A 15,705-nucleotide genomic window follows, 5' to 3' on the forward strand; every position below is an offset into this window, starting at 1 on the left:
ACGTCCCTTGATTACCCCTGAAAACTGATCAGTATCCATTTGCAAGCAATACTTTCCTCCTAGTACGTCCAGGTATATAGGGTCCAGAGGGCTGTTTGATTTCTGGGATATTAGCTTAGAGGAGAATGAAATTTAATAAAAAAGTATGAGTTCCAAATAGCTGCATCATCTGTGTCAAAGAGATGATTTCCATTTGGGCTGCCACCTGTAGATATTATTATCAGTTATCCCTTATACTCAGATGGGGGAGTGAGCAAAACATTATTTTTCCTTCCAATCAAAAGGCCTGGAAATTGCTGATGCAATGTCCACATGAAAGAGCCAGAGATATTTTGTGTTGCCTTTTTAAAACATATTTTAATATTATATTTTAAAAGAAACTGGCCAGCAAGTTCATTCCAGAACAAGTTTTAGACTCTTTGAGAATCAAGTTGGGTAAGAACATAACAGAGGCTGTTTAGTTTGAACAGAAAAATTGCCAACATGCCCATAAAAGGAAGAATAGGCTGAACATTTTCTTTTGGTTCTTATTTTCAGATTTTCTTCAAAAATTAGTCTAATAAAAATTCAAGAGAAGCCATGCAATACACCTATGAAATACAAACACTTCAGGTAGAGCTTGTATCTCAGACCAAAATCAGTCCAGGGAACATGTGGTAATTTGGACAAGATTCCTGTCTGTAATGTCCCAGATTGATTACAAGATTCATCAGAAGGAAAGCTGGGGCATTTGCTAAGCGCCAATTTTGTGTCTGGCATGTGCCTTACACATGCCAGACACCATAATGGATGAACATTATCTCATTCAGTCCTCCCAGTTACCCCTTCAGAATGGTATTAGTCCCATTTACCAAGAAAGAAAAAGAAGTAGAAAATGTGGCAAGTGTATGGATAAGATATGAGTTGAAGCATAGATTGAGACTACTATTTATCCAAACTGTGTTTGAATCAGTGAATGAATGAAACTTAGAAGGTAACAAAAAAGAAATATATTATATACTGAGTTGATAAGCCTTGTATTCATATCAACACTTGGAAACTGGAAGCCAATGTTTTGTGTGAGTCTAAAGCTTCAGTCAAGGGACATCCCAATATTTGTGGATCTCCATGAAGAAGCACCACCATCTCCTCTTCCTCCACAGCAGTTTTTGTTGTCGGCTAGTTAAGTGAACTTAATCCTCATCACAATGCACTTTCCAACTAGGTAAAATGAGAATAAGAAGTCTTAAACATCAAAAGAGAGAAGTTGGACTGGGTCTTGAAAGGATACAGACCCACACACCCAGTGGAGAACAGAAAAAAAGATATACAGATGGAGTCCTTGGTGAAGGCCAAGTATCCCTGTTTGATCAGAGAAGAATGTTCCGGAAGGAAAGCAGTGAGATGAAAGCTAGATAAGGGTTGGAGAAGTTTCAAGCCATGAAGGACACAGAATACAAGAGAGGTAATTTTGACTTTATTTTCAAGGAACTGGGAACGCATCAAAGCCTTTTGAGTGAGGGAGACAAGAAGGAAACTGAGTTTTAGAAGGATTAAGCTGGCCATGGTTTGGAAGAGGGACTGGAAGTGGGGAGACCAGCTGGGGGACTTTCCTCAGAAGAATTCCATGACACTTAAGGCCATGGCTGTCGGGAGGCTGTGCATGCCATTTTGGCTGTGCTGTGTGCTGTTTGGATGAGACAGGCATCTTTAGGTTGTTTGTGCTCTGTCCAATGGGCTCCCATGGAATGGCCTAATTCCTGTGGCCTTTGATGTAGAAATGTCATCCTGACAGTGAGCGAATTCCAGGAACTCTTCCAGCAGAGAACACCTACTAAAGAAGGGGGCCCCCACTACCAGGATGTTGACCTCAGGAAGCAAGGAGATGGTGATGAGAAGCAAGCTGCTTGGGGAAAAAAAATGTGCTTGACTCTTAGAGAATTGTTTCCAATGCCCTAGAATACAAATTTAAACTACGGCCTCAAAGCAGGAATGGCAGAACATGAAGGGCTCACTTGAACTTCACACTTAAAGAACAATTTTCCATGGAGACATTGTTGCCTCACCCCACCCCTGCTCTGCACCGCTGGATCCTCGCTTTTATCAGAGCAACCTCCAGAGTCCATTGCATTAGGAACATCCTAACCAGACCTTGCTTTTCGTGGGTAGTGGGTCTGTGCATAATTCAAGAAGACGGTGTAGGAGAAGAGGCTGGAGAAATAAGATTGCATCTCAGCTCACTTAGACATCTGATCTTGGGCAAATTCCTTCAGCTGCAGAATAGTCATAAAAGCATGAGGATGAGATGAAATAATATACATTACAGCATTATATTCAAAGTAAGGGGCTGACTACAGAGGTCAGCATGATCATAAATCAATGCCTCCAGAGCCAGGCAGGAAATGGAAATGAATGCAATGGGCTGAGTGAAGACCTGAAAACCAGAGCTTCCATGCTCTGGTACCAGTTTCTCGGACACCCTCAATTTACTTCCCAATGTTTAAATAATAGCAACTAATTCAGATCACCTATAAAACCCCAAACAAAGCAGTGGATCAAATTCAGCTGTCAGTTTGCAGACATGGACTGGCTGCTTGAAAACTGTTACACTCAAACCCCAGTTCTGCCACTTTCTAGCTGTGTGTGTTAGACACGTCTCACACCTTCTCTGAAGCTTATTTTTCTCATCAAAGAAATGTGGATAAGAAGGGCAATGTAGAGAGCAGTGCTGGAGATTAACTGAGATCAGGTGCCGGGAGCTCAGCAATCTGGAGGTTGGAGCTGGGGGATGGAAGCCCCGTGCTCTGCCAGATATTAACCCTTTAGTTACTGGTCTGCAGAGAAATCTGCTGGGTGGGAGATTGGCACAACAGCTTTCACCAAAGTCCTTCATACATTTTTCAGTCTTCTTAATGCTCAGTAAGTGTCAACAGTTATTTTTATTAACTGAAGTATAGCTGATTTACAATGTTGTGTTAGTTTCTGGTGTATAGCAGTTATACATATATATTTTTTTCAGATTCTTTTCCAACATAGGTTATCACAAGATATTGAATATAGTTCCCTGTGCTATACAGTAGGTTCTTCTTGTTTATCTATTTTATATATAGTAGTGTGTATATGTTAATCCCAAACTCCTAGTTATCCATCCCACACTTTCCTCTTTATTTTTTTTTTTTCGGCTAGACAAGATTTTATTGGGTACAAGATGATCATTTTTGATAAAGAATTATAGTAGAGATCTTAAATGAAGATAACAAGGTTCAAAGAAGTTTGGTCAAAAGACCAAAGCAGATCCAGACTTGCCACCTGCCTTGGAATATGGGATTATTACCTGTTACCATTTCTCTGCAGTGCTTCAAGATGCTATTACTTGTTACAGGGCTTAAGAAGCAACTATCCCCTAAATAACAGTACCTGCCTCAGAGGGTTATTATGGAGACTGAATAAATACGAAATAGTGTCTGGCATATAATAAGCTATTATTGAAGGCCCCGGGAATCCTACACTGCCGCTCATAGTTCTTGCTTGTCTGAATACTGGAGGGGTAGGTAGGCTGGGGTAGCCATGTCTGGAAGGTGTCTAGAAGGGCACCACATGATACACAGAAGGATTCTCAGTCTTGAATCTGCCCTAGCCTCAAGAACCCAGGAGGAATCCACCTTTGCCCCACTGACAGCCCTCCCTCAGGACAATGATATAAGGACAAGAAAGAACTACCCTTAAATCAAGGATAGAAACCCAGGGAAGCCACGAGGTGCTCAGCACTGTGCTTTTGACACAGAAAGCCCTACCCTATGAACACCAGCGCTTGTGTTTGTCTCCCCCTCCTGCTTTTAGTTCCAAAGCTACTGAAGCCTGTATCGCCGATCTTTTACAGAACGAGTACCAGGCATTTATCAGAAGAGGTCAAGCTTCAGGTTTTCATACAGCCCTCCCAGTAGTATAAAAGTAAATGTCAGTAATCTCATTGGGCTCTTAACCTGCAACCCAGCCTATGCATAAATTGCAGTGCCTTGGCCAATACTATAGTAGGTCTTGCTCTTCTCCAGATATGGTGAAATGAAACACCTTGCTTCAGGTCCATTCCCTGTATCTACTTGCATTTCCCCTCAATATAATTTCCTGATTCTGAGGCAGCTCTCACACCTCATTTTCCCCTAAAGAGGGAAAGCAAAGAGTAAATTCCTCTTACACTCAAAGGCTAATGCCCCCCTAAAATGAAGAATCAACAAGGTCTCAGCTCAAGTTTAATAAAACTACAAAAGACCAAAAGTGATACCCTACAACTATACACATCAGTTTGCCTGCCCCATAATACAGCTCAGGCCATTCCCTCCAGAGGAAGAAAGGCTGGCCTCCCCAGCCCCTGCAGGAAAGGCCTGTCCTCTCCCACACCACATCTGGGCCGAGTGTAAGGTCTGTGTTTTAAGCATGACAACAGTACAAAAGACAATAGTTTTGTTCTCATGGCCATCTACTGCAGCCTGGCCCTAAAATGGCCCAGTGCTCACTTCTGCTTAGAGAAATATTCTTTGCTCTTCTGGACATCAGGCTTGATGGTATCACTGCCAGGCTTGCAGCCAGCTGGGCATACTTCCCCATGTTTGTCAGTAAACTAGAAGGCCTGAATTAGTCTCAGTGTCCCATCCATAGAACTGCCAACAGGAAGGTCATTTATGGTAATCTGTCGAAGGATACCTCTTATCATCAATAATAAAAAGGCATGAATGAGATGCCTTCATTGGCCTTTAAGACCCCATAGTCCTGAGCAATGATGTGCTTGGGGTCTGATATCAAGGGAATGTTCATGGGTCCCAGTCCTCCTTGTTTCTTGGGTGTGTTGATCCATGCCAGGTGACAGAAGTAAGAATCTACAGAAGCACCAATCACTTGGCAGTTGAGTTTCTTAAATTCTTCTGACCTATCACTGAAAGCAATGATCTCCATGGGGCACACAAAGGTGGAGTCAAGAGGGTAAAGGAAGAACACAACATATTTTCCTTTGTAGTCAGATAGGCTGATATCTTTGAACTGACCATCTGGCATTACAGCAGTTGCTTTAAACGGGGAGCACGGCGCCCAATTTTGGCATTTCCTGAAGACATATTGCTATCAGCAGTTCTCACAGACAAACCACAGAGGACAGTCAGGAAGGAGACATGCCCCCTTTCCTCTCTGGTAACCATAAAGTTGTTTTCTGTGTCTGTGAGTCTGTTTCTGTTTTGTAAATAAGTTCATTTGTATCAGTTTTTTAGATTCCACATATAAGTTATATCATAAGATGTTTGTCTTTCTCTGTCGGACTTACCTCACTTAGTATGATAATCTCTAGTTCCATCCATGTTGCTGCAAATGGCATTATTTCATTCTTTTTTATGGCTGTGGTATATATATATATATATATATATATATATATATATATATATATATATATATATATATATACCACATCTTCCTTATCCATGCATCTGTTGATGGACACCTAGGTTGCTCTCATGTCTTGGCTATTGTAAATAGTGCTGCAATGAACATTGGGGTACATGTATCTTTTCAAATTAGAGTTTTGGTCTTTTCACAACAGTTATTTTTAAGGCTCGTTAAGGTTCACTGCTACTCCCCATCCAGATTTTCATGTCACTTGAAACTGTGCTCTATGTTAAGGGAGATTAAATAGGAGGAAAACACAGGCCCTAACTATTAGAGGACAGATTATATTTAAATAACTCATCACAGAAAAAGACAATGTCACTAGACTTGGGCTGTCCCAGACCCCTGACTTGGCTGGGTTTGGCCTCCTCCATCAAGGTCTGGCAGGTGTAATATCATGGTCTGGCTCACTGAAAAGCTTCAAGCACTCTACTTGGACAGCCAGCTATCCTCTGAATAATCAGGGCTTTGGGATTGGGGTGGGTGACTAGGCATTTGAGAGTTGGGTTCTGTGAGCAAAAGGACTCCATCAGTGTTTTAAGAACACATATAGTCAATTCTTGCTGTTCACAGTAGCTATGTCCTATTTAAGGTCATTCCAAAGGCTGAATTAGCAAATTCATTTCTCCTAGGGGAAATACAAAGTTAGGTTCCTGGAAGTTTCTGGTCACAGCATTTTCAGCAATTGACCTACACATACCCTGTGTTACATGTGTTTCTGTTTAAAGACACTTTAATACATATTGTTGATTCATTAGCATTGAATGCAGGCAACAGAAATGTAACTCATGGCTGAATGATGCTTATCTAACACACATATTTTCTCCATAAAGCACATCACAGCCTTCTTGTGCACTTAGGAACACTAGACAGCACTTCTCCGCTTGGGGGCCAATTTAAACAGCAAAATCACCAACAAAAACCAAAAAGTGCAAAAAACATGACAGTACATAGACTGTGAAAAGGATACTTGTTTATAGTATGAAAGCTGAAAGAAGAAAGTAAACCATAGCCTTGGTGGACCTCAGCTGGGAACATGCATGTCAGGTGACTCATATTTTTGCAGTTCTGTGCATATCCGCAAATGACCAGGAAAGCACTATGAGTATTGATTTGGGGTTTGCAAATAAATTTCAGCAAGTAGGCAAATTTGCAAAAACAGAATTCACAAATAATGAGTATTGACTGTATCTAAAATTTATTCACACACTTAACATTTGCATTTAAACTCAGCCTGGTAGGACTCTGGTCAGTTTCTATCAACTCAATTTATTTTTAAAATGTGTAAGTATTAACTAGCACAGAGGACATCATGGATGTTGAAAAAGATAAAATGTTGCATTGTAGAATTGTTTTTTTTTTTCCTTGAAAGGACACAGACAACAACTGGAATTATCCCTGGGACATCTTACCAAGATACTACATCAGTTATTTGCATATTTTAGCAAGAAATTTATAAAAAAAAACTTCCTCCTATTAAGGCAGACTCTCTTCCTGGGACTTCTACTAATTGATCCTAGATCTGTCCTTGAGAATTACCCAGAACAGGGTCAAGCCTCCTTCCACACAGTGGTCTCTCAAATGTCTGAAGATGCTACCGGTTCCCTCTTTCAAGTTGGCAATTTTCCACATTCGAAATCCCCATTCCTCATAATTACTCTAATTTCACCATCTTTGTTGCTTTCTTGGAACATTGTTTCTAATCTATCAGAAATTAACTGCCATGTCCTGCTTAGGCTCTAGAATGAAATGAGTAGCCTCAAATTCTGCTGGTTAAGGTATCAATAAACAATTTTACTGAGGAGTACCTTGGCAATATATGTGACACTCTTTAAAATAAGCACATCCTTCCATGTCTTAAAGTTTATACTAAGGAAATTATTATGAACATGTGCTATAATTTAGTTATAGGGAATTCCCTGGCAGTCCAATGGTTAGGACTCTATGCTTTCATTGCCAACGACTCAGGTTCAATTCCTGGTTGGGGAAGTAAGATCCCGCAAGCCGCGTGGCACGGCCAAAATTAAAAACCCACACAAAAAAATAAACAAATAAAATTTAGTTTAGATGTTCATTACAGGGATCTTTATTATCCCAACATGTGGAAACACCCAAGAATAGAACAATATTAAAGAAATCATGGCACATCAATACAGCTATTAAAATGACAATGTGAACAAATCTACATTGACTTACATAGGTATTTATAAAATTGTAATAGAAAAGAAAATTACAAAAGAGTGGTTACAATCTGATTACATTTTATTAAAACATCCATCTATAAGAAAGGAAAACATTCCCAAGAGGTTAACAAAACTCTCGAAGTTTAGTTCAAAGTGTTTCCCTTCTTCTTCATCTATTTTTTTCTACAATAAGCTATTACCTTCATAATTTAAAAAACGCAATCCTGTTCAGTGTTTTAAAAGATTACAATTAAAACAACCCTTTGGTAGTTCCCTATTGTTTTCAGGAAAGAGTCCAAACAGCTGGCTTGGGACACAAGACTTCTTATGATCTTACCTCTTAGGTTCCATCACCTAACTGGCCTCACAAGTAATTTCCACTTTGGTCATAATGAACCATCTGAAATATCCCCCGTTTTTATCCTTGCTTTCCACCTCACACCTTCTGCTTGAGATATCCTCTAGGTTTAGAAACTGGTTTGGGGAGATTATCCAGAAATTACACAACTGGCAAAACCAGTCTTGGCTGCCTGACTCCGAAACCCATGCTGCCTCCCCAGGATCAGAATGAAAAACTGACACAGTCAACCTGATACTTTTCTAATTTATCTTGGTGCCATATTTAATCTTAGCATGGGCAAGTGAGTCACTTGAGCATTTACAAAGTTATCTGGAAGAGAAAGAAACCCCTGAAATACAGCCTGTTCCATTGACATATATACAGAAGGCCAAAATGATTTCAAAAATGTGTTTTTTCTTTTGGAGAGGAATGGTCCCGGGTATTTGGAGCAATATTTTAGCCAGAGAGTAAAGCCAAGTTCGCCAATCTATGTCCTGTGTGTCAGATTTCGCTAATCTGGCCCACTCTGACTTCTTCTCTTTCATTATAAGAAGTTAATATTGAATTTCAAAACCCACATGGCATAAATAAATTCCAGATGTCTTCCCAAATTCCTAAATCTCACATTAGAATAAGGAGAAACTTCACTGTATATGAGTAGAGGGTTACATTTTAATTCACTGAAAAGCCAAAAGGATCTCTGGGCAATTCTTCAGCCTTTATTTCACCAAGAAAACACATGAACTCTTTGGACTTTCTTAAGGAAATGAGTCCTCAAGATTCACAGCCCAGCTGTCTGACATATGTTCTGCTTTATTTCTCCCCTTAAGAGGTAAAATAACATCGTCATGAAATGCAGGGCCCTGGAACCAGGCTACCTCAATTCCAATCCAACTGGGTGATTTGGTGCAAGTCACTTAAACTTTCTATTCCTCAGTTTTCTCATTTGGAAAATAGAGGAATAGAGAGGGATAATCATAGTACCTACCTCACAGGGTTGTTATGGAGATAAGTAACTTAATAATTTAAAGTATTCAGTACAGTGCCAGCCACACAGCAAAATGTTTGCACTCATTATTACCTAAGAGGTGTAAGTATGGAGAGCTGATGGAGCCCATCTTAATGGTTAGAAATTATTTTCCCTTCTTCTCCTCCAGATAAAAGGGCTTAATCCAAGGTTAAGGAGGCTCTCATCCTTCCGTGAGTGATTAATAATCTAACTTCAGATCCCAGACCTTTCCCCTCAGCCTGGTCCAGACCCAGACTTAGCTATCCGAGTCATCGTTCCTCAACCTTCTGCCTTAGCCATGCCATCCCACCAACTTTGCATCCAGGATAACTCCACTTACAAAAATGTAAAAGCTCTGTCCTTGGAGGATTTGTGGATGCAGTTTCACACCTCCAATTAATTATAGGAGATCATATATGTAAGACACCAAAGTACCGTAAGTGCTCAAAAAAATTATCATTTTCTTCCTTTTTTCCCCACCACCATTAATGTCTGATGCCTACGTTTGCAGAAACATTTAATTATAACCATGCAAGACCTTCAGTGATCATCTTTAACAGAGAATTTATAGTCCACATATCCTTTAGCATCTCAGTTTCACACCTCTAGACCATGCATCCGTGCTAGAAAGCAACTAGACAAACAGTGCTATTTCATACATGACGTGTATTTTCACCTCTCAATAACAATGAAAGCTTGTGTAATATTTTAGTACGTACAGATCCCTTTCACATACATCACCTTACTGTGATATCAACTCTTTAAGTAGGTACTGATGTTGTTGTTGTTGTTATCGTTATCCTCATAATTTTGCAGTATGGAAAACTAAAGCCTAGACCAATGAAAAGACTTGCCCCAAATCCTGCAACTGGTAAGTGATTCAGTGGGGATTTGAAGCTGGATTCTCTGCCCTGAAATTCTTTGCTTTTCTTCTAGCAAATTTCACTGCTGAAGTTCTAAGATTAAAGAATGCAAGCCTTAAAAGAAGGCTTATGAATTCCTTGCTTGCATCACTTTCCATTGGATGTCCTTTTTTATTTTAAGCTCTGATTTTTGTTTTCTCTTATGTTGCCATGGTTGGCAAAATCAAGCTCAGCACAGTCATTCAGCCAGCTTGGAGCTGTTTCTGTAGGCTATCATGATTGTGTATTGGATGACTGGTTTAAAAAAAAAAGACATGTTTAATTGGTGTTTTCTTTCAAGCAGCATTTTGTTATACTGCAGCCAAATAATGCCTCATTTAGAAAGAAAAATGAACTATTCCAGAAAGTTTGTTCAAAGAAGAGGCCAAATCTTTTGCAACCATGAAGTATTATACACAAATCTGAAAATAGTCCATATTGAGAACAGGGTGGGAAGGTGAAGTAGAGCTGTGCCAGTCAAGAATGTCTGACTTCATGTATTATAACAGAAACTCAACTTCAGTGTCCTGGCTAAATAGGGGCTTGTGGTTCTCACCTAAAAAGAAGTGAGTTTAGAGGTTTGCAGTTAAGGGTTGGCACAATGGCTCCACAAGGTCATCAGAGACCCAGGTTCCTTCTACCTTTCTGCTTTTCCATCTTGGTATATGACTCTTTAGCAGGATCACAAGATGTCGAGTCTACATCAGTGTCATAACTGTCTTCTGCATGAAGGCAAAATACAAAGAACAAAATCTGAACAGGTGACACCAGCTGTCTTTCCCATTTTGGAAGTTTCCCGGCAACATCTTCCATCAACCTCTGTTTACATATTATTGTCCCTACCGGGTGGATCACATGACCTTCAGTGACCACAGGGAGTCTGGGAAGATGGGTATTTACCAGGTGCCATTGCTGCCCCCAAACAGATGAAACCTCTGTTAGTAAGAAAGAATATCAAAATCGGCATTGAGAAGCAACTAACAGAGTCTGCCAAAAAGACTACCATTCACTGGGGTCCTGCAATGTGCTAGACACAAACTAGAACAATGCTAAAAAAGAAAGAACACTATCCTTGCATTAGAACTAAAGAAAATGATATCCAGAGAGATGTGAAATGTGAAATGCATTTTTCTCAGAAGATCTCCATGTGGATTTTTCTCATGTGACAATTCCTGGCACAGAATAGACACTCAAAAATGGTTTTAAATATTTCCCTTTTCTTTGTCTTCTCTTGCAAAGGAAATTAGAAATGCAGTACCAGCTTCCCCTTGGAGTGCCTTTATATCTGCATTGTCTAATTGATCTTGTTATGATCTAACTATAGCTACCGGTCTGGCCAGTGTGTCCATATCCCCAACCTCTGGCAAACACAGCACTGCTGACTTTGTTAGATCATGTCAAATTTTTCCTGCATGAAATATTCTCTATTTTTGATTTTCTCTCCAGAGCTGTAATGATATTGTTTTCACTTGCAATGTCATCAGCTAAGACATAAGTAGCCTTTGGTTTGGTTTTTATCAGCATCTTCTTTTGCTTGGCACTTAGTAGGAGCTCAATGATATCCATTGAACAAATGAATCTCAGCTTCATCATTTACCAGGTGTGTGATCTTGGACAAGTTTCAGACCTACCATGATGAGAGAAAATAAATGCTTGTTTTAGAGATTTTTTATCATGCTGCAGCATTATAGCTGCAATAGCTGATGACTATAGCCTGCCACCAGTTAGTGAGGGAGGGAAATTCATGCAAAAGAGATGCTCAGCAGATAATGCCAAAGATATTTACTATAGAATAACATCCATGCTGTAACAAGACTCTTTTCTCTACCATTTGTTAAAATTAATAGACAATCCTGAATTATAATAGCCTCACATATAAAAAAATGCTAAAAAAATGACGCAGGAACTTCTCTAAATCCTACTCTGAGGTTTTTAGAGCATGTAGAGCACCACCATGGAAGGAAATGTTTTCCGAGCAAGCATCATTCTGTTGCATCAGTGGGCAAGTGCACGGGATGCCGATGATAAAAGAAAATACCCAGAATGCTTATCTCACTGACACAACTGCATTATAAATGCATTAAGTTTGAGTTATGGGAAACAATTAAACAAGCCCAGTACAGAGAGCAGAATGGGTAAAGAACCTCTCCTTTGTCAAAAATTGAATCTCTTGATTGTCAGTGAAAACCAAAGCTGGAGTAAATTTGGAAATCTGATATGTGATCGCCTGGAGGTTTATCCCTACTAAAATGTAAATTCACACCAGTGTTGAATGGGGTTTCCATCTTGCTTGACACACTTACGTATCAGACCTCTCTTCATAAAACATCCAGTGAAACTGGAATTTTGGAAGCAATAAGAAGGTGTTTGGCACCATATACAACTTCATACATAGGGTATGATTCATAACCTAGTGTCTTTTCAAGGCATTTGTTAGATAGCAAAAGGTAGCTCTCAAGAGATTTCTTTTTGTCAGACAGCATAAACAACTGGAAATATATTTGTGTACTTAAGAATCAAACAGACCTGGATTTGATTCCAGGTCTGCTATCTAATAAATGTGCAACACTAGGCATACTACTTATCACCACTGAGTTTTTTCCTCACCTGTAAAATGGAAATAATACTTAAGTTGAACCAAGTAAAATTGCCATATTTGAAGTCAAGAGAAGTCAAACATTGGTGATTTCATATGGTTCAGCCTGTACCTGTTTCACAGGACTGAGTCCAGCTTAGAAGAATAAGTCCATGAATGCCTATGAGTCACAACTCTATTGTTGCACGTGATAGGCACCCGACTCAAAGTAGCTTTAGAAAAAGGGAATATATATCAAATCACCACAATGTACACTTCAAATATCTTTCCATTTTATTTGTCAGTTATATATTGATAAAGCTAGAATGTTTTTAAAAGAGGAGAGAATGCACTAACTCATGTAATTGGGCAATCTAGGAATGGTGCCACCTTCGTGCATGGCAGGATCCAGGGGCTCAGATAATGCACTGTATCCTCACTCTCTCTCTCTCTCTCTGCTGCTGTACCTCTTTCTGTGTCTGTTGACTTTGTCATGTATGGTGGACAGGATGACCAATGATAGCCTTCACCAGAAGCAAAAGGGACTGCTCTCTCCCAAAGGCTGTTTTTCTTGTGTTACATGTTCGGCCCTTAACTAATCACTGTTTCCATTGTGTCAGGTGCCAACTACTAGACTTGGTCCAGCCTGGTTGATTTTCTCACCTCCAGGGTGATGGCAGGAGCAAAGGGCACTATACATGAGAGCCTGATTAGAGCCACAAAAGATAGTGAAGCAGTACCCAAAGAATACTGGGGTATTAGACAGGAAGGGAAAAAATTGTCCACTACAGTATGTGCAACACTTATTACAGATCCTGGCACACAGAAGATGTGCTAAAATTAGCTGAACAGTTTCCTACACTATAGTCAAAGGACATAAGACAAAGTGAACAACTTTTCTCAGTTTGCCCAGGATTTTCTTGGTGTTAACAATCTATAAGTCTCACACCCTGGAAAATTCTTCAGTCCCATGCAAACCTTCCTGGTTTATCTAACGTATCCCTGTTTTAAAACTGAAAGTCCCACATTGGGAAATCACCTCATTCCCAGGCAAACCAGGACAGCTGGTCACCCTGATCAAAGAAAGCACTTGTAAGTGTAAATCTTAACTGCAGTTGAGGTCTTCTTGGTCAGTTTATTAGTTTGTTGCATCAATAGAAGAATGACGTGCTATGGTACATCCAAAACCAACAAAATAGTAGGGGAATACTATTTCTATAGATAGTCCAATGGAAAAATGCATAGACCATGTGTTTTATTTAGAGGTACATGATCTGCTCCTTTGCTTTGCATTCCCCCTCTCTTTTCTTTGTTTTTATTTCAGTGTTTTTCTTTCTCCCTTTTCCTCTTTCCTTTCATACTTTCCTTCCTTCCCATCTTCCTTCTCTCATTTTCTTCTTTTTCTTTTCATTTCTTGTTTGGCAACATATTCACCTTTCAAATAACATGTGATTTAGATTTGTTTGTGATCTTCAAAGGAGCTGTTATGTGTTGTCTGACTAAAACACAGCAGCCTCACTAAATACATTTATAGTGGTTAATCCACTCAGTAAGTGGAAACTTCACTGTTGATTAGGACAAGAAATGTATGTGCAATTACTGTGGGCTTGCTGAGCCAGCATGGTCATGATGCTGAGCATGAAGAATGAAAAAATTGGGGGGGAAAAAAGCAAAGCAGAGAAGATGGTGATGATTGCGAAATGAGTAGACTGGAGACTGGAAGAACTTAGATTGAATTCTTTCAAGGGACATTTTGGTTTAACTGTTTACATAGGGGTTGCATCTACTACTAATGGAAATTGCTGACATTTGGGAATTCTTTCTTCTTTTAAATCAATATTATCATTAATTAAGTAATGTAAACCAGGAAATCCTTCTTGGTTACAAACTATGCTTTGAAGCCAGGCCTGCATTTGAATGTTTTCAATCAAAATCTTAAAATAAAATTAGAAAGAAAGCAATGTCTAGTCTTTGAAGGAGAATTATCTTGAGGAAAACAGAGCCTTCTGAATTAAACTTTGGTGAGGGATGAGAATTTTGTTGCCGTTATTAAAGTGCTGAATTTCTAAAGAACTAACTCCACTTTGGAGGCAAATTCAAATGCTCCCTCATGACAGGGGTTCCATCCACAAGTCAGAGTCACATACTTGGGACTTCCACTACCTTTGGGTTTTCCAAATAACAGCATTCACATCAATTTCACAATTTTTGTCAATACATAGTACCACTTGTACCATTTATTTACATAACATTTTCCCACAAATTTACTTTTTTAGACTAAGATGATGTAGCCAATGCAGTTCATTAGGGCTCATGCATAGCAGTGTCCTGAGGAGCCAGGCTGACTCTCAGACTCTAATGATTTTTAAACTTTTGTGGGAAGAAAAGTATTATCACCCACAAGAAAAGCAGTATACTCTGGTGGCATTGAAAATGCTTGGAGCCTCACTACCTGATTCTTATCTTGGTTTTACATTTTGGTAGCCTTGAGATTTTGGATAAGTGACTTTAATTTTCTATCCATATGAGTGTGAGGATTAATTAAGACAACGCCTAGAAATAATCAGTGAACAGTGCCAGCACTTAACAAATGTTAGTAAGGATTTCTTCTTAGTTCATTAGTAGAAAGAATGAAGGCTTGCATAGTCCTGTAGGGCAGATAGTTCATTTATTCTGGGAAAGCCAATTAAATGTGGAATGTAATGCAAAGGTTAAGTTCTGAAATAAGTGGTTTCAAGTCATTTCAATGCATTATGGGAAATATTTTTTAAAAAAATTTAAGTTGAAGCCAGAGGGTATCTCTGCAGATGAGGGCACTTTGGGAGGAAATGTATCTAGCTCCTTAGGGACAAACAGTGTTATAGTGTTTGTTGCTAAACTGGCTTCACCAAGACCAGATTTGTATCACTTGCAGTTATTGAATCAGAGGTAAGAATCTGAAGGGAAAAAAATATATTTTACCAAGATTTTGTGAGTCTCTTTGCACAAGTTAAGCTGATTAAGTACCCAAGTGAGAAAACACAGCCCAGAGTTAGGGAGAGGCTGATCTCCCCTTCCTCTGCAGAGGAGCCAGCCTCATTTTGCTATCATAAGGATTTTTGATAATTTTTTAAACATTCTATTCTATATATGATTATTTTCGGAATGTAGGAAAGCTACTTTTAGTGTATTATTTTTTTACTCTGGCAGCCATATTGAAGATACATAATTTCTAATAGTCTTTTAAAACGTGTTTGCATTGTTTAGATGCACAATTGTATTACCTGTCAATAATAATAACTTTGCTT

At 39.2% G+C, this 15,705-nt stretch overlaps 1 protein-coding gene and 1 pseudogene across 2 annotated transcripts in view; one reads left to right on the forward strand and one right to left on the reverse strand.

The window, feature by feature from the left end:
- The window catches only part of C1QTNF7 (C1q and TNF related 7), a 137,930-nt gene that overhangs the window by 21,288 nt on the left and 100,937 nt on the right, over window positions 1-15,705 (forward strand). The window lies entirely within an intron of this gene.
- On the reverse strand, window positions 4,449-5,087 carry LOC115857294 (peroxiredoxin-1 pseudogene; annotated as a pseudogene).

Source organism: Globicephala melas, chromosome 5 (genome assembly GCF_963455315.2).
Source record: "Globicephala melas chromosome 5, mGloMel1.2, whole genome shotgun sequence".
NCBI lineage: Eukaryota > Metazoa > Chordata > Mammalia > Artiodactyla > Delphinidae > Globicephala > Globicephala melas.